This window comes from Hippopotamus amphibius, chromosome X, assembly GCF_030028045.1.
Source record: "Hippopotamus amphibius kiboko isolate mHipAmp2 chromosome X, mHipAmp2.hap2, whole genome shotgun sequence".
Classification (NCBI taxonomy): domain Eukaryota; kingdom Metazoa; phylum Chordata; class Mammalia; order Artiodactyla; family Hippopotamidae; genus Hippopotamus; species Hippopotamus amphibius.
The window spans coordinates 4,491,586-4,510,664 of NC_080203.1; the positions used below are offsets into that span (position 1 = coordinate 4,491,586).

At 37.1% G+C, this 19,079-nt stretch overlaps 1 protein-coding gene across 1 annotated transcript in view; it reads left to right on the top strand.

Annotated features, from left to right (window-relative positions):
- GABRA3 (gamma-aminobutyric acid type A receptor subunit alpha3) overlaps positions 1-19,079 on the top strand; it is a 254,392-nt gene that overhangs the window by 173,854 nt on the left and 61,459 nt on the right. The gene's annotated exons all lie outside the window — the stretch shown is intronic.

The following is a 19,079-nucleotide window of genomic DNA, read 5'->3' on the forward strand; positions in this document are numbered from 1 at the left end:
ATATATAAAATAGATAAACAACAAGGATGTACTGTTATGGCACAAAGAAGTATATTCAATATCTTATAATAACCTATAATGGAAAATAATCTGAAATATATATATGTATATATATTATTTACACAGTATTGCAAATCAACTATATTTCAATAAAAAATAGAGTTGGCCATATGAACATTTTTAGACACACAGAGATATACATTCACAATGTATAAATGTTTATGCATACTCAGAGACACATGTAGACTAATACACAGGCATATACATAGTCAAGGGCATTTAAATATACAGACTTACAACCATATACACAGGCGTGAACACTGTGACAGTCAGAATAGCCTAGGTTTAACTACAGCAACAAACTATCCATATGATGTAGAATTGTGAGAATCAAGTGAGAGGGCTTCTTAGGTGGCACAGTGGTTAAGAATCTGCCTGCCAATGCAGGGGACACGGGTTCGATCTCTGCTTCAGGAAGATCCCACATGCCACGGAGCAACTAAGCCTGTGCGCTACAACTATTGAGCCTGTGCTTTAGAGCCCATGAACCACAACTATTGAGCCCATGTGCTGCAACAACTGGAGCCCATGTGCTGCAACAACTGAAGCCCAGGTGCCTAGAGCCTGTGCTCCACAACAAGAGAAGCCACAGCAACGAGGAGCCCGCACACCACAATGAAGAGTAGCCCCCACTCACTGCAACAAAAGAAAGCCCGTGCACAGCAAAAAAAAAAAAAAAAAAAAAAACCAACACAGCCAATAAAATAAATTAATTAATTTTAAAAAATCAAGTGAGAGAATGTTAGCTATTTTCTGAAACATACAATGTTACATATGTAAATACAAAATTACAGCAACATATATTTTATGCAACATTGCCTGGAAATGTTGAGAAGTTTGATATAAGTGAATTTCCAAACAACTTAAGAATATATCTTTTAATATATATATGAATATATATTATATATATAACATATTTCATACTTTTCTACTCCCAAAGCATAAAAACCATCACAATTTTGTTTTTCATGACTCATTATCATTAGAGTTTTTAGGTATGTAAATTTTGCTTTTAAAAATAATAACTTTGAATACATTTGAGTTCAGTAAGATTCTTTGCCCCAATACTAAAAAACTTTTTTGGTTCTTGTTTTATGATTTTTCTAGTTTCTCTGTTGTCAGTTGTTACTTCCTGAAGCTGCCTCCTACATTAATGAGTGTCAATTTTAAGTGAGTGAACATTAACTGAACAGGAAAATATGATCTTTCAGTGCAGGTTCTGTAGCTATTTTAAGTTTGTGCATTTGTTATTATATATAATGAAACTCAAATAATGCATGCCTGGTAAATATGTGATGATTCATACATATGTGAAGTATACTTGCCTATATGCTAGTCCTTCATTACTTTAAATTTCTATTTATTGATGTTTTTATGAAAGAGTTTGGGAGACAAGAAGATGGCCAAGGAAAAATGGATAGCAAGTAAATTGTTAAGAGAAAAGTTGAATTAAAGAGGAGGAGCTGAGAGAGTAGAGGAGAGAATGATGGAAAAAAGGGAAGTTAACAGAAGTAGAAAGAATAATGTGTAGAAGAGGTCAATGAAATTAATATATATATATATTTATTTTATTGGCCTATTCCCAGAGATTTTATACACACACACACACACACACACACACACACACACACAGATGAATCAGTCAAGGAGAAGTAAATAGAGGAAAGGGGTCTATGAGAGGAGAGAAAAAAAGGGTAGGAAATTTGAGAAGATAAGGGAGGAAATGAAATAAAATAAAAAGCCTAGATATTAGAATATCCTAAACGGAAAAGGAGAAATTGGAGAAAAGTATGCAATAAATGGGAAGAAAGAAAAGAAGACATAGAGAAGTAGGGGCAAGGACACTGGAGGCAGGGGAATTTTGGATGGAAGTGAGTGAATTCACTCATTCATTTATTCATCCACCAAACATGTTCTGACTTCCTAATACATACATGGCCCTGGACTAGGTTCTGGCTATGCAAACATTAATAAGATATGGTCTTTGTCATTACGACAGCCACAATATAATAGGGGGGAAAGGCTAATAGATAATCACAAAAAATTAACTGAAATGATAAAGTTATCAGTAATTATGAAAGAATAGAAAGGGGTTATCTAACTTATGCTTTTGGATCAAGTTGAGCAAAGAGTCCCTGGATGAGGTAACACCTAAGTTCCTAATTATTAGTATTGGCATTCATTTTTGCTTTATTAGGTGAGTAGAATGTAGTCAAGAAAATTATAGGTGGAAAGTGGAGGGAAGAAAGGAAGGACATTCCAGGCAGAGAAAACCAAGTGAGCAGTTGCAGGAAATTGAATGGTATATTATAAGCTAGACAATGAGGTGGTCAGTTGTTTTTTTTTTTTTTAACGTTGTGTATGGCACCCTAGTTACTATGTAAAGAATGCATTTGAAGGGAACAAGACTGGAAATAGGAAAGCTGGTTAGGAGACAGCTTAAATAGTCTAGATGAGGAGTGGTGAATTTCTAATTCAGAGCAGTGGATTAAGATGGAGAAGGGGAGATACAATGAGGAAATAGACAGTAAAAACAGCCAATGTCAGAATGAGAGCAAAGAGGAGGAGTCAAGGTAGAAGGTACCCAAGTAAAATGGGTAAATGCTGGTGTTATGAACTGGGGTAGATCATATGAGATTTAAGAAAAATTTAGATAGAATAAATTTGTGAGGTTAATTTTGGACAGGTAAACTTAAGAAGACTGTAGATTATCCATGGTCAGAAGTCTAATAGCAGTTGGATATTCAAGTCATAAGATCAAGAGAGAGACACAAGCAAGAGATGTAAAGTTTGGTATTGTCATTGTGGTGGTACAACCATGTGAATGCATGTGATCACTTCAGGAAAGTATGTAGAGCGAGAGGAAAATCATGCCAAGCTTCCAGTCATGTAGCATCACTATCATTAAAGCAGAAGGGAAGAAAAAGGAACCTATGAAGGAGACCAAGAAGGAAATGAAAGGAAGGTGTTAATAGAACTACTAGTGTTTAGTATCTTGAAAGCTAAGTGTGGTAGTCAATACTGCTACTTCCAATATTTCCAGGTCACTTCCCTCTGGGTATATGTTAGTATTTCATTTCCATAAAGCCTTAGACAAATGAATTGCTTTGTCTAACCAAATGTGAATGGAAATAACATGTGTGATTTCTGAGGGAGGATTGGAAACTTTATTTTTTATTTAAGATGTACATTTCTTTATTTTCATCTCTGTGCAAAGTTTTGCAGTTAATGGAACCTATTATAACTGTTTCCATATCAGTACCCTCTGGAAATACAGCAATCACTCAGGAACTTGAATATTGTTCTTTTTAATTCTTTAAATTAAGTATCATTTTACTCAGAATGAATTTGCAACACTGGTCATAAAATTCATTTATCTTCTCTTAAAAAGTATAGTTGATTTACAATGTTGTGTTAGTTTCAGGTATACAGCAAATTGATTCAGTTTATATATATATTTCAGATTCTTTAACATTATAGGTTATTACAGGATATTGAATATAGCTCCCTGTGCTCTATAGTAGGTCTTGTTGTTTATTTTATACATAGTAGTATGTATCTGTTAAGGATTGGAAACTTTTAAGAGCCAGTACATGATTTTCCATGTTTCTCTCCTCTGGCCTTAGTGAGTAGCATTATGCTAGGTGTTCTTGACTCTATCATTCTGTGTCCCTTATTAAAGATAACATAGAAGAGAACATCCCTCACCACAACCTGAGATAGACAAATAGAGTGAATGAAAAATAAACCTTTGTTGTTTTAGGACACTGAAATTTTAGGATTGTTACTGAATATTGATCGAACCCATTTTGGCTAATATATCAAAGGAGTAAAGGGTTTCAAAAAGATGAGAGTGATCAATAATAATAACACAATAATAACATAATAAGTACAGTAGTCACCATCAATATAGTACTTACAATGTGCCAGGCACTTTTATAATCATTCTACTTTTATGATCTTTATAACAAGTCTATGAGATAGGTACTATTATTCCAACTTTACAGATGAAGAATCTGAGACACAGAGTGAGTAAGAACATTTTCCAAGATCACCTAGGTAGCAAATGGTTGAGCATTCATACTCTGGCAGTTTGGCTGCAAGTTTATGCTCTTTACTATTACTTATATATCTTTACAATATTGTTGGCTGTTACAAAGATATCTAGTAATATAGAGAATTGAAAGTATGTACTAGGTTTGGTAACATGAAAGACATTGGTGTTCTTCACATACACTGTTTCAATGGAGTGATTAGTGCAATGAGGAGTTCTTAGGAGTTGGCATAGAGGTAGTGGAGATAGTAAACATAGAAAATACTTTCTTAGAACTTGCTTGAAAATGAAAGGGATGGTTATATGATAGATGTATCCAGGGGTAAAGGAAGTAGTTTTTTTTTTTTTTGAATAGAGAGACTGGCACATATTTGTGAGATAGTTGGAAGGGGCTAGTAGAAAGACAAAGATTGAAAATACAGTAGAAACAGGGTTTTTTCTGATATCAGGTTCCCAGAGAAAACTGTCAGGAGATGGTATCCAAACTACAGTGAAAGTTTTACTGGTAAAGGAAAGGGATACCTCTTCTCACACTGCATGAAAGGACATGAAATTAGATATAAATGTTGAAAAGGAGGTGGGGAGGATAAAACAGGGTAGAAGTATGAATGGTTATAATGTATGAAGGAGAATTTGAAGAGACTAGAGCATAAGTGGAGGAATAGATAGAAGAGAGATATACTTGTAATAAAGTGCTTTAAAGAAAAGAATTTGAAGAGGAGATGAGAATGTGCACAATTGTAGAAACAGGGGAGTGGAACAGATATAAACAGAAGAGAGGATGTATGGAATGAGGTGATTGGAGGGATGGAAAGATGATGATGAGATGTGGATAGGTAAAAGGCAGTAAAAAAATGGAAGAGAAGCTAGAGGGAAGAGTGACGGGCAGAAAAGGAAATGAACACATAGAGATTGAGAATAATAGAGGAGAAACAATGAATAAGGAGAACAGGATAGTGGCGAAACTGAATAATAAAAGGAAAAGAGAATAGAGGATAGGTTTAAGTTTTGAAGGAGGAATAGAAAAGAGAGAAGAAAGGAGATTGGAGGATGGGAATGTTGGAATATGAAGAAGAGAGGATGTAGATTGAGGAGGGAAGAAGATGAACCAGACCAAAACATTAGTCACTGGAAAATAGAGTTGGATGAATGGGAAGATGGCTGTTATTAGGCCCTTCATTCTAGTCTGAATTGGACAAGAAAGTGGAGTTTGATAAGATAGGAGTCTATGCAGATGCCCTTGTGCTTATTCTGAAGGACATAACAGAGGAGGTACATAAGTTCAGAAGCATGATGAAGCTATTAGTTCCCTTACACGGGAGATGCTTCAGTGTGGACCCAGGAAGGTGGGTCCAGAGGGAAACCTAGGTTCAAAACTTAAAATAAGAGCTTGACTCTATTTATTACCCCATAATTTATTTGTCTAGTGACCTTTTGCAGGACACAAATTATCTGCTTTCTCATTTTGATACTAATGTAGCTGCTGCCTGTCTTGTAGAGACATGTAAAGCACAAATTGGATAAGGTCTGAAGAACACAGAATTTTTCAGGAAATGTCATTTGACAGCATTCCTATCATTATTTTGACCCTCAGAAATAGTATCTGGATTCCATAGGAAAATTAAAGAAGGACAACTTTTTAGAAAAATCTGACCAAGCATTGCATGGCTATGTAACTAGGACAGTTTAGAATCAAGCCTTCCCTTGCTTCATCTTGGAAGCTCAGGACAACCATAAAAATGCAGGCCAAAGCTCATTACCTGCTGTTTGTTTCAGCAGCACAGAAAGTAAAATTGGAACAATACGGAAAAGATGAGCAGTCTAGTTCAAGAGAATATACACATTTATGAGGTATTTTCCATTTTTTAAGACATGGATATAGGGAACTTTATTTCTATTGATGACATCTTATTTATTAATGAAGATATGGGGTAAATATGTTCATTTTTGTGTTCTTTATACTCATTATCTATAAATGTTGCATAATATATAATACAATAAAAGGTTCCACTGATTATTTAAATAGGAGGTACTGAATAGGAGGTACTGATTATTTGAAAGTACGTACTGAATTTAGTTAGATTTTATCTCATTCTCTTGAATCATTCATTCAACATATTTATGAGTGCTATTATGTTTAAGGATTTGGGATATGTGCTGAACTACAGAGATAAATAAGACACAGTTCATGCTTTTAATGACAGGAAGCCCCCTGTATGTTGAATCTTAAAGGAAATATAGGTAACTATTATACAGACAAGGGGGCTTCCTAGGTGGTGCAGTGGTTAAGAATCCTCCTGCCAATGCAGGGGACACGGGTTCGAGCCCTGCTCCAGGAAGATCCCACATGCCGCAGAGCAACAAAGCCTGTGCACCACAACTATTGAGCCTGTGCTTTAGAGCCCATGAGCCACAACTATTGAGCCCATGTGCTGCAACTACTGAAGCCCATGTGCCTAGAGCCCATGCTCTGCAACAAAAGAAGCCAAGGCAATGAGGAGCCCGCGCACCACAATGAAGAGTAGCCCCCACTCACTGCAACTAAAGAAAGCCCATGCACCCAACACAGCCAATAAAATAAATAAATAAATAAATAAATTTATCAAAAAAAGAAAAAAACAGACAAGGGACAGGGTGAGGTATAGAAGGCTTTTCCAGGCAGGGAAAATAGCATACACAAAGGTGTGCATTTATGAATTGACATCATGCATCAGCAAATTCATGTCTCTTGTTAGAACTTTCATTTGTTGATTCTTCCAAAAATATTTCTTGAGGGCTTAATGAGACCCAAACAGTATTCTGGGCACTAGGGATAAAGTGGTAGGCAAAAATAGATGTGGTTTCTGCTCTCTTATAACTACATTCTAGTGGGGAAAACAATTAAACCATGATGAAAATATAGAGTACATGCTATGATCAGGGAAACACAGAGTGAAATATGCTATATGAGCATATGCTATATGAGCATCTAGCAGGGACAATGAAGTGAGTCTATGGGGAACATCCACAATGAATTCCAGAGGAAATCACTTTTAAACTGACACTTAAAAGATGTGCAGAAGTAAATTATAGTAAAAGATAGGGAAGAAATATTCCAGAGAGAGAGTACAGCAGATATGAAAGCCAGAAGAATGAGCAGGGGAGGTAGTGATGATACATTAAAGAAACTAAAAAACATTCATTGTGACTGGACTGTCACTGAATGCATGTTTGTGTGCCCAATGCACAGTGAGGCTAAACAAACTGAACCATTGGAATTTGGAGCAGAGAAAGGTTTACTGCAGGATCAAGTAAGGAGGATGGGTGGCTCATTCTCAAAAATCCCAACACCCCCACCCTGATGGTTTTGGGGGAGAAGTTTCTATAAAATTTGGGATGAGGGCTGTGGGATGTGTGACTTTTTTCTAATTGGTTGGTGGTGAGGTAACAGGGTGGGGCTCTAGGATTCTTGTGCTCAGCCTGAAGTTACCATCCTCCACTTGGGTGGGGGCCTTAATTGCTACAGAAGAGCTCAGAGATATTGTTATATATATTCCTTGAGGAGGAACCAGGATGCTGCCCCAAGGCTGCACTATTGTTTCTTGACTGCTCCTCTTTTGTTTCTGCATTTCCCTTACTTTTCTAATTAGAAACTGAATCTGCCCTTTGGAACTCAGGGAAGGCCTGGGAGGCTGAGCCTTTTTCCTACAAACAAAAAAGAGGGGACAGGAGGGGCTTTTGTACCCGGGAGGATCCCACAGGGTCCTGCTTGGTTTCAGGACCACAGAGTGAAGTTCAGGGAAGTGACATGAGGTAAACAAAGGTTCTTATGAGCTATGCTGGCATAAAAATGATAGGGATCCATTGACGAGTTTCTTGCAAGAGAATGATACAAACAGATTTGCATTTTAGATAGATCACTCTGGGAACAGTGTGAAAGGTAGACTGGAGGAAGGCAAGATGAAGGTAAGGTGCCTAGTTATATGAGCTATAAAATTCTAATAATAATATTAATAACAACTACTATGTATTGAACACCTACCATGTGACAGACACTGTATGTAAGATATCTCTAATCTTAAAACAACTATTTAATATAGGCATTTTTATCCCTATTGAGCTGATCCAGAAAGTGAAGCTTAAAAAAAAATAAACGACTCGCCCAAGATGATACAGTTATTAGGCAAATGCAGATCTGTCTGAGTTCAAGCTACTCCTTTTTCCACTAAATAAGGTTTTTAAAAAGGACATGGTTATATTACATTTCAAAAGGTAGAATTGATGGTATTTTGTGCCTGATTGTAAATTGGTGGGGTTAAGGATGGTGATTGGTGGGGGGTTGTATGAGTATTTCTTGTAAGTGAAGAAGTCCCCTGGGATAATGGGAGTACTAAGGGTTGGAAAAAATGATAATCAATGTTAACATTATCATTGAATGTAGAGGAGTAAATAAGCATTTGGAAAATGGCAGTGATAAATAAAGAGGGGTAGTGGGAAATATAGACAAATAGCATACCTATTTGGAAAAATTTCTGCGTGACCAATGAGGGATAATAGTCTGGAAGTGATACAGAATTATTTATCCAGTAGTTATAGGGATGCATTATTGATTTTTTTTTAAAGTGAGCAACATGATTAGATCATTTGTATTAACACAAGTTGCTGAACCCAGAAATGTATAATAGTTCAAACATGACAGATTAAGAAGGTAGATTCTGCAGTAAGACTACTCCTGGACCTTCCTCTGTAAAATGGGGTGAATCATAACACTACCTGCCTCATAATGTTGACTAAAAAAATGCATAAGCTAAAAGTTGCGAGTTATGTTTTATTCGAGGACATCACTGAGGACTGTAGCTCAGAAACAGCCTCTCAGATGGCTCAGAGGAACTATTCCAAAGAAGAAAGGGAGGAGGCAGGGTATATAGGAGTTTTGCTTTAGAAAAAAATCATGCAGCCGAACATCAAAAGATTACTTGTAATCACAAAAACCAGACATCTCAAGTTAATGATTGTAGTGCTTTTCTGTATATGGGAAGGTGCAAGAGACTGGGCTCATTCAAATTATTCCTTTGATATGCATCTTAACTATCTAGGGCCAGTATCCTGTTTTTCTCCATCCTGAATTCCACTCAAGACACACCAACAGGGGGTGGCTGCAGTGGCTGATGGCTCGATGGCTGGCAACATTCCTTATTTACTGATATGGCAAGCAACATTCTTTGTCCACACTGGGAGAAAATGTGATAAGCCGTGTGAATTGCTTGACTTATGTCCTGCCACATGACCACTCTGTGGAGGTTTTTGTGTTAATATCCCCACTTTTGTAGTACTAAACTGAGCTTTCAGTAGAACCAAAGTCACACCATTAATAAGTGGCAGAGCTGGTACAGAATCTCAAGTCACTCTTATGTTAAAGCAAACTGTTTTTCCCCACTACATCCCACCACTTCCTCTAAGAAGGAAATGTAGGGGATATCAATTTTAAGCATAATGAGTTTGAGGTGGATATGACAAGCTGCAGTTGGAAATGCAGGTCTGTCACTGAGAACTTTGACACAATGGGATTTTATAAAATTAAATACATTGCACAAAGTGTCCTCTATATATTAGGCCACACACTAATAGTAACCTATGTTTTGGTAAAAATTAAAGAAAATAAGCACTCATTTCTCCACGCTTGCATCATCAAGAAGAAAGTGGTACTTTCTGACCAATTAAGAGAGCCTTGTCATATTCAGACCTGCATGCCTTCCTTTATTATTTGATTGTTTGATTCAGTCAGTTTTGCTCATGTACTTAGGATGTTCCAAAGACAAATTATTTGAAAGATAAATTGTGCAGGATACCTGGACTTTCCCCACCAACACACACAGAAATGTTAACAATAAAGCTCCTCTCTTCTTGCTTTAGATGCAAATAGCTTGCATTTGAGTTCTCATTATACAGACTGCCTCTGAAATGGCCCGGAACCAGGGAAGGCATTTGGGTCGCATTGTTAGTTGTATAGGACTGAATGTAATCAAATCAACCAAGCATTGATAGCTTTGTTTCACACAGTCCTTTCTTGTAATGGCTTATGCTCTAGGGGATTCCATCTGTAGTTCCTTATTCATTAAGCTAGCAACTGACTCACAGAACCACACTTAGTGTGTCTCACTCTAATGAATAGAAGTAAGAGCATAGAAGAGAGAGAGTGACTCATTTTGGACTCTGAGAAAGCTTACAATGAGGTGAGAAGCAAGGAATATTACAAGTCCTCAGTTAATCACAAATTATGCTGTGTACTCTGTGTGGTGATATCAACCCATACCCTCCAAGAGCTCACACCTTAGCAGGAAAGATAGGACACATAATTTACTGTACTATAAGGCATAATGGAAGTTTCACAAAAAGCCAACAATGAAGTGCTGTAAGCTAAAAATTATAGGTTTCATTATAACTTGGAGGCATGGGCTCAGATGTGGGAAAGCATCACAGGGGACCTAGTATTTGAGGGAGGGAAGGAAGAATATATTCCCAAGACGTCTTCTCACATTTGTTTCATTTTTGCCAGCTGCAAGAGGAAATCAGGGCCTTGAAATAACAAGAATTCCCTTTATTCTCAAAGGCAAGAAGCTGAACCCCAGGCAGATTGAGTCTGTTAAAGAGATCATTCTAACATAAGGGGGATTTACAGATCAGCTGAAGGATCCCTCTAGTTCCAAAGAACCTAACTATTTTAGATGCTACTGTTTTCAAATGTCAGTGTGTCTGATGCCCAGTGAGGCCCAACAAATGGAAACATTGGGCTTTGGAGCAGAGAAAGGTTTATTGCACTGCCATGCAAGGAGAACTGGTGGATCATGCTCAAAAAACACAAATTCCCCAATGGAGAAACGGTGGACATGGAAAGGATTTGTACCTGGGAGGGCCCCACAGGGTCCTGCTCAGTTTCACTACCCCTAGACAGAGTGACGACTGTAAAAATACCTGCTCTGCCTATCTTGCAGAAATATTTACTGAATCAAGACGCATTTATTGATTATATGCTATGTGCCAATCATCCTACTATGCATGGGATTACAATAATATGTAGAGACTCTTCTCATAGTTCTATGCAAAAGACAGACACATAAACAGACTGAGTTTACTGTGTTTCTGTCAAGTAGAGCATTTATAGTGATGTGATAGTTATCTAAGTTTCTGTATTTTGATGTGGCACCCCAGGCAGGAGTGGCTCCATCTTGAGCCTAGGAAGTTATTTCAACAGTATTAAGCACCAAGATATTTGTACAAAGTGAGCTGGAGAACTCACTATGCCTAAAGGGCACAAACAAAATATTGCGGAAGAGGTAATATTTGAGCATGGACTTGAAGGAAATTTGTTCCACATATAAAGAGCAAAGGGCATTCATGGAAGGACAAAAATGAACCCAACAATTTGTACAAAGACACAAAAGCATGAGAGCTTTGGGGAAATCACAAGTATTTGAAGATGACTGGAGAGTGGGGGGAAGTGTGAATATCAGAAAATGAGGATGGAGCAACACATCTGAGGTAATTGTTAAAACCTAGATGTGCTCCACATAAAGGCTCAATGCAGTGGTAAATTGGTGGTATTCCAATTATAAAGCCCAAGGGCTTCCAGTATACTGAAGCCTTTTGCCTATAGCTCTAGGATTTAATGGGAAACCTGCAGAAAACTGGGATTCTTCTTTTTTTAAATTTTTATTGAAGTATACTTGATTTACAATGTTGTGTTAGTTTCAGGTGTAAAACAAAGTGAATCAGTTATACATATACATATATCTACTCTTTTTTTTTTAAGATGCTTTTCCCATACAGGCCATTACAGAGTATTGAGTAGAGTTCCCTGTGCTATACAGCAGGTCCTTATTAGTTATCTATTATGTATTTAGTAGTGTGTATATGTCAATCCTAATCTCCTAATTTATCCCTCCCCTCCTTCCCCCCAGTAACCATAAGTTTGTTTTCTACATTTGTGATTCTACTTCTCTTTTGTAAATAAGTTCATTTGTACCCTCTTTTTAAGATTCCACATATAAGCAGTATCATATGATATTTGTCTTTCTCTGTCTGACTTACTTCACTCAGTATGACAATCTCTAGGTCCATCCATGTTGCTGCAAAGGGAACCCTCCTGCACTGTTAGAGGGAATGTAAATTGGTGCAGCCACTATGGAGAACAGTATGAACGTTCCTTAAAAAACTAAAAATAGAACTACCATATGACCCAGCAATCCCACTCCTGGGCATATGCTTGGAGAAAACCATAATTCCAAAAGATACATACATCCCAATGCTCATTGCAGCATTATTTACAATAGCCAAGACATGGAAGCAGCCTAAATGTCCATCAACAGAGGAATGAATAAAGAAGATGTGGTGTGTATATACAATGGAATATTCCTCAGCCATAAAAAGGAATGAAATTGTGCTATTTGCAGAGATGCGGATGGACCTAGAGACTGTCATACAGAGTGAAGTAATTTAGAAAGTGAAAAACAAATATTGTATAATGTCACTTATATGTGGAATCTAGAATAATGAAACAGATGAACTTATTTGCAAAGCACAAATAGAGACACAGACGTAGAGAACAAACTTATGGACACCAAGTGGGGAAGAGGGGATGGGATGAATTGGAAGATTGGGATTGACATATGCACACTACTATGTATAAAATAGATAATTAATGAGAACCTACTATATAGCACAGGGAACTCTACTTAATGCTCTGTGGTGACCTAAATGGGAAGCAAATCCCAAAAAAGGGGGATATATGTATATGTATAGCTGATTCACTTTGCTGTACAGCAGAAACTAACACAACATTGCAAAGTAACTATACTCCAGTAAAATTAATAAGAAAATAAGATGTGGTACATATATATAATGGAATATTACTCAGCCATAAAAAAAAACAATGCCATTTGCAGAAAACTGGGATTCCTATGACTAATGTATTGCTTGGTTTGGATATTTGGTAGTGATATATTTCAAGTGACTCATCCTCTACTGATAATGGCTATTAATGATTTTACTATCTTTTCTATTTCACCATTAAGCTCAGATCCTGCCCTTTACTCCAAGATAATAGAAATAGCCTGCCTGACACCTCAGCCACTCCTGAAGAGTGTTTTTTTTTTAATTGAGGTATAATTGATGTACAATATTATATAGGTTTCAGGTGTACAAGTGATTCACAATTTTTAAAGGTTATACGCCACTTATAGTTATTATAAAATATTGGCTATATTTCCTGTGTTCAACAATATATTCTTGTAGCTTATTTATTTTAAAATAGTACTTTGTACTTCTTAATCCCCTACCCCTGTGTTGCCCCTCCCCGATTCCCTCTCCCCACTGGTAATGACTAGTTTGTTCTCTACACCTTACACTATCTAGCCCATTCCCCATAGTTTCCTCTTTGAACTAATCTTCTGTTAAACTTCCCTCTTCGTCTCTCCACTACAGCCACAGTGGCCTAGTTGCTATTTTTGGAACACATTGGGCACATTTCTACCTCAGGGCCTTTGCATTTGCCACTCCCTCTACTTTGAATGTCTTTCTCCAGGTGTCCATAAGGCTCACTCTCATTACCTTCAGAGTCATTGCTTAAATGTCACCTACTCAGTAAGATATTCCCTGAACACCCTATTGAAAATTGCAATCCCTCATCAATACTTTCTACTCACATCTTAATTTTCTTCCTGAGGCATATTGCTTTTTAATAAATACATTATATAGTTTACTTATTTTACTTGTTTCTTTTTTGTCTTCCCACTACTCAAGTGTAAGCTTTAAGAGGGCAGCAACCGTGGTATGTTTGCTGATGTACTTATATTGCTTAGAATAATATCTGGCATATAGCACATGATCAAAAATTATTTGTTGAGTACAACAATTAGCAAACTTTTAGTCAGCTCCATCCCAGACTTGTTGGGTGATTTGAGAAATGTTCTTCCCTTCTGCTTTATCATATATAAAATATATGAGGGGATACAACTGAAATTCTAGGAAAGAGGCTAGATGACCACTTAACAGGATAGATTGAGATATTGTGGTATTAAGGAATCATATTAAGATGCTATTTGCCTGGAACCCTAGGAATATCTGTACCCTATCCTGCCCAATCTACACTGCCTCTCTGCAAGCTCCCCATAGAAATACATGCTTTTAGGAAAGAAAAATCATTCATTAGTTAATTGATTCAGTGGATATGTATTGAACACCTACAGTGTGCTGGGTACTGTGCTATGCTCCTGGCACACGTCAAAGAGAATCCAAGACAAAAATCCATAGCTTTACAGCAAAGAGGAAAAAATGATGATAAATAGAAAAAATAAATTATATGGCATGTTATAAGTTAGGTGCTATGGAAAAGAAAGAGCATGGTAAACTTTACTAACTGTAGTGTGGATAGTAAACTCAGTGGAGGTCGGGGTAGGCCTCATTTAGAAGATAATAAGAAAAAAAGATAATTAAGCAAAGACTTGAAAGAGGTACGAGACCGTACCAAGTGTAAAGGCTATGATGTAAGAGAGATTGGCATGTTGAAAGAGCAGCAAAGAAGCCAGAGTGGCTGGAACAGAGTAAGCAAAGGAGGGCAAAGTAGGAGATAATCCAGAGAGGAACAGAAGATAAGATCATGTAAGACCCTGTAAGCCATGGTAAGGACTTTGGCTTTTACTCTGTATAAGATGAGGAAATACTAGATGGCTATTGTGTAGAGAATATATTGGGTTGGCCAAAAAGTTTGTTTGGGTTTTTTGTAAGATAGTTTGGAAAAACCCGAACGAACTTTTTGGCCAACCCAGTACTATAAGTGGAAAGGGTAAAAGTACAAATAACAGTTAGAGGTCTATGGAAGTAATAAAACTTTGAATTATTACTGTGGTGGAATAAAAACTAACTGTTGAGAAGCAAAGGGAGGGGGGTGACAAGAGAGCCAAGGTGCTACAAAACATAGTGAACAGTAAAATGAGGGCAATAACTGAGGAGGGTGTGGGTATGTGTGTGCGCCCGTGAATGGCTAAGAAGGACCTCCTTCTCATCTGTATTCCCATCTGTATCTTTCATCCCCAAAGAAGGGGATTTCCTATATTGCCTTTTACTTCCTGTCTGGTCTTTGCATAGGAATCAAAACAGGTCAAAACCTGGCTGGGACTGAGGTCCTATGATCTGATTATCATATTTTGAGGGGTCTTGGACCTTTTTAGAAAAGCTTGCTGTACAGTAGATCTCTAAGACTCATTCATCTTGTATAACTGAAACTTAGTACCCTTTCATGAATACCTCCCCATTCACTCCAGCTTCTGGCAACCACCATTCTGTTCTCTGTTTCTATGAGTATGACTATTTTAGATTCCACATATAAATGAAATTGTACAGTATTTGTCTTTCTCTGGCTTATTTCATTTAGCATAATGTTCTCTAAGTTCATCAGTGTTGTTACAAATGGGAGGATTTCCTTCTTTTTTTTAAGGCTAGATAATATTCCATTGTACGTATATATGAGGGTGAGTCAAAAATTATCTGCACTCTGGTTGTAGAATTTATTTTAATTAACTTTTAAAAAAGACAAAGACATCATTTTTCAACTTAATCCCCTTGCTGTTCAATACACTTTGTCCATCTTCAACAAGCTTTCATATTCCCTCATTAAAAAATGTTTTAGGCTGAGCTGGGAATCACGAATGCACCAATATCTTCACTTCTTCATCGGAAGTGAATCTTCATCTTCGTAGGGCTGCTTTCATGCGACCAAACAGTTGAAGGCCTGATGGAGCAAGATCAGGACTATAGGGAGGATACTTTAACACCTCAAAATGAAGTTTTTGCATAGCATTGACAGTGTGGGCAAAAGTGTGCAGATGTGCATTGTCATGCAAGATCACAATGCCCTTGGATAGCAGTCCTTTGTGTTTAATCCAAAGTTTAGGCTTCAGCTCTTCAATAAGCATCTCACTGTAACGAGCACTGTTGATTGTTGAACGTTTTTCCTGATAATGTTCCAATACTGGCCCTTGAGAATCCCAGAAAACTTTTCCAGCTGATGGTTGACTTTTGAACTTTTTCTTGGTTGGCGATTGAGGATGTTTCCATTCCATACTCTGCCATTTACTCTCAGGCTCATAGTGATGAATCCAAGTGTCATCACCAGTAATGATTCTCTTTAAGAAACTTTCACCTTCCTTAGAATATTGGTCCAAATTTTGTTTGCAGATATCCAAACGCTTCTGTTCATGCTCTTCTGTGAGTTGTTTTGGTACCCATCTTGCACAAACTTTTTGAAACCTAAGTCTGTCGTGGATTACTTTGTTTTGAGGTGTTAAAGCATCCTCCCTATAATCCTGATCTTGCTCCATAGGACTTTCACATATTTGGTCCCCTCAAAGCAGCCCTAAGAGGATGAAGATTCACTTCTGATGAAGAAATGAACACAGCGGTGCATTCATGATTCTCAGGTCAGCCTAAAACATTTTTTAATGAGGGAATATGAAAGCTTGTTGACAGATGGACAAAGTGTATTGAAAAGCAAGGAGATTATGTCGAAAAAATGACGTATTTGTCTTTCCTAAAATTTAATTAATATAAATTATATAACCAGAGTGTGGATAATTTTTCTCATACTCGCATTTGTTGTGGTTTTGTTTGCCATGTCCCTAGGACAGCTGGGTAGACATAAAGTAATTTCCCCTTGGCATTACTCATAAGAGGCAGTATCTTGGAAATACTAATATAAGTGGAGAGAAGGAACACAATTTTCTTTATTAAATCCTCATGAAATCTTTTAAGTATCCAACAAGAGCAGGCTTCTCAGTGAAAGACATTTCTCTTGTATCAGATTCTTTGAGTCATGAAACACCCTATTTATGCCTTAAGAGTAAAGGGTAGATTGGTGGGATATTGCAGGCTGACTTGAGAATTGAGCTTTTGTCCAAGACACATGGGAAATTTTATAAATATCCAAGGTATTAGAGCTGCAAGGCCACTTGCCATCTAGTTCTAACCTCTTACTATTTAGATAAGGAAATGGAAAATATGAGATGGGCAAATATTTGCTAAAGGGCACAGGCTTGGTTTCTGCCTTCCAGCCTAGGGTTCTTGCGAATAAACACCTAAGCATGTTGCCTTAGTCAGCCTGCTTTGAGCAGTATATACTATTGCTACTCTCATCATTTATGAGGTGTCACCAATTTATTAAGTTTAACAATTAGCCAGGATTGGAGATTCTTGCCAGTTGGACACCTAAAGCTCCAAGAGAATGGCAGGGATTGAATTCAATATAACTAGGAGGTATATAAGTTAAATAGAAATAGCTGATCAGAGTTAGATGTCAAATAATTCTTAATTTTTGCTGTGTGAGTCCATTTACACATAGCAGGCTACTTTCTTGGCCAAAGAAAGTTGAGCCTCAAAATATCTGAAAGAAAACAGGGGAAATTTTGGAGTCAATTATTTTATTTTTTTCTTTAAGAACTTTTATTGAGATACAATTGACATACAATAAGCTACATATATTTAAAGTGTACAATTTGATACTTTTTTTCTTATTAGTAATGTATATATGGCAATCCCAATCTCCCAATTCATCCCACCCCAACCCCCACCACATTCCCCGCTTGGTGTCCATCTTTGTTCTCTACATCTGTGTCTCTATTTCTGCCTTGCAAATCAGTTGATTTGTACCATTTTTCTATATTCCACATATATGTGTTAATATATGATATTTATTTTTCTGACTCACTTCACTCAGTATTACAGTCTCTAGGTCCACCCATGTCTCTACAAATGTCCCAATTTCATTCCTTTATATGGCTGAGTAATATTCCATTGTATATATGTACCACCTCTTTTTTATCCTTTCATCTGTTAATGGATATTTAGGTTGCTTCCATGTCCTAGATATTGTAAATAGGGCTGCAATGAACATTGGAGTGCATGTGTCTTTTCGAATTATGGTGTTCTCTGGGTATATGACCAGCAGTGGGATTGCTAGGTCACATGGTAACTCTATTTTTTGCTTTTCAAGGAACCTCCATACTGTTCTCCATAGTGGCTGTATCAATTTATATTCCCACTAAAAGTGCAAGAGCGTTCCCTTTTCTCCACACTCTTTCCAGCATTTAGTGTTTGTAGATTTTCTGATGATGCCAATTCTAACTGGTGTGAGGTGATACCTCATTGTAGTTTTGATTTGCAGTTCTCTAATAATTAGTGATGTTGAGCAGCTTTCCATGTGCCTCTTGGCCATCTGTATGTTTTCTTTGGAGAAATGCCTATTTAGGGCTTCTGCCCATTTTTTGATTGGGTTGTTTATTTTTTTCATATTGAGCTGGATGAACTGTTTATATATTTTGGAGATTAATCCTTTGTCTGTTGATTCATTTGCAAATATTTTCTCCCATTCTGAGGGTTGTCTTTTCATCTTGTTTATAGTTTCCTTTGCTGTGCAGAAGCTTTGAAGTTTCATTAGGTCCCACTTATTTATTTTTGTTTTTATTTCCATTACTCTGGGGGATGGATCAAAAAAGATCTTGCTGTTGTTTACATCAAAGAGTATTCTTCCTATGTTTTCCTCTAGGAGTTTTATAGTGTCTGGCTTTACATTTAGGTCTTTAATCCATTTTGAGTTTATTTTTGTGTACGTTGTTAGAGAGTGTTCTAATTTTATTCTTTGACACGTAGCTGTCCAGTTTTCCCAGCACCACTTATTGAAGAGGCTGCCTTTTCTCCATTGTATATCCTTGGCTCCTTTGTCATAGATTAGTTGACCATAGTTTGTCTCTGGGCTTTCCATCCTGTTCCATTGGTCTATATTTCTGTGTTTGTGCCAGTACCATATTGTCTTGATTACTGTAGCTTTGTAGTATAGTCTCAAGTTAGGAAGTCTGATTCCTCAAGCTCCATTTTTTTCCCTCAAGATTGATTTGGCTTCTCGGGGTCTTTTGTGTCTCCATACCAATTTTAGGATTTT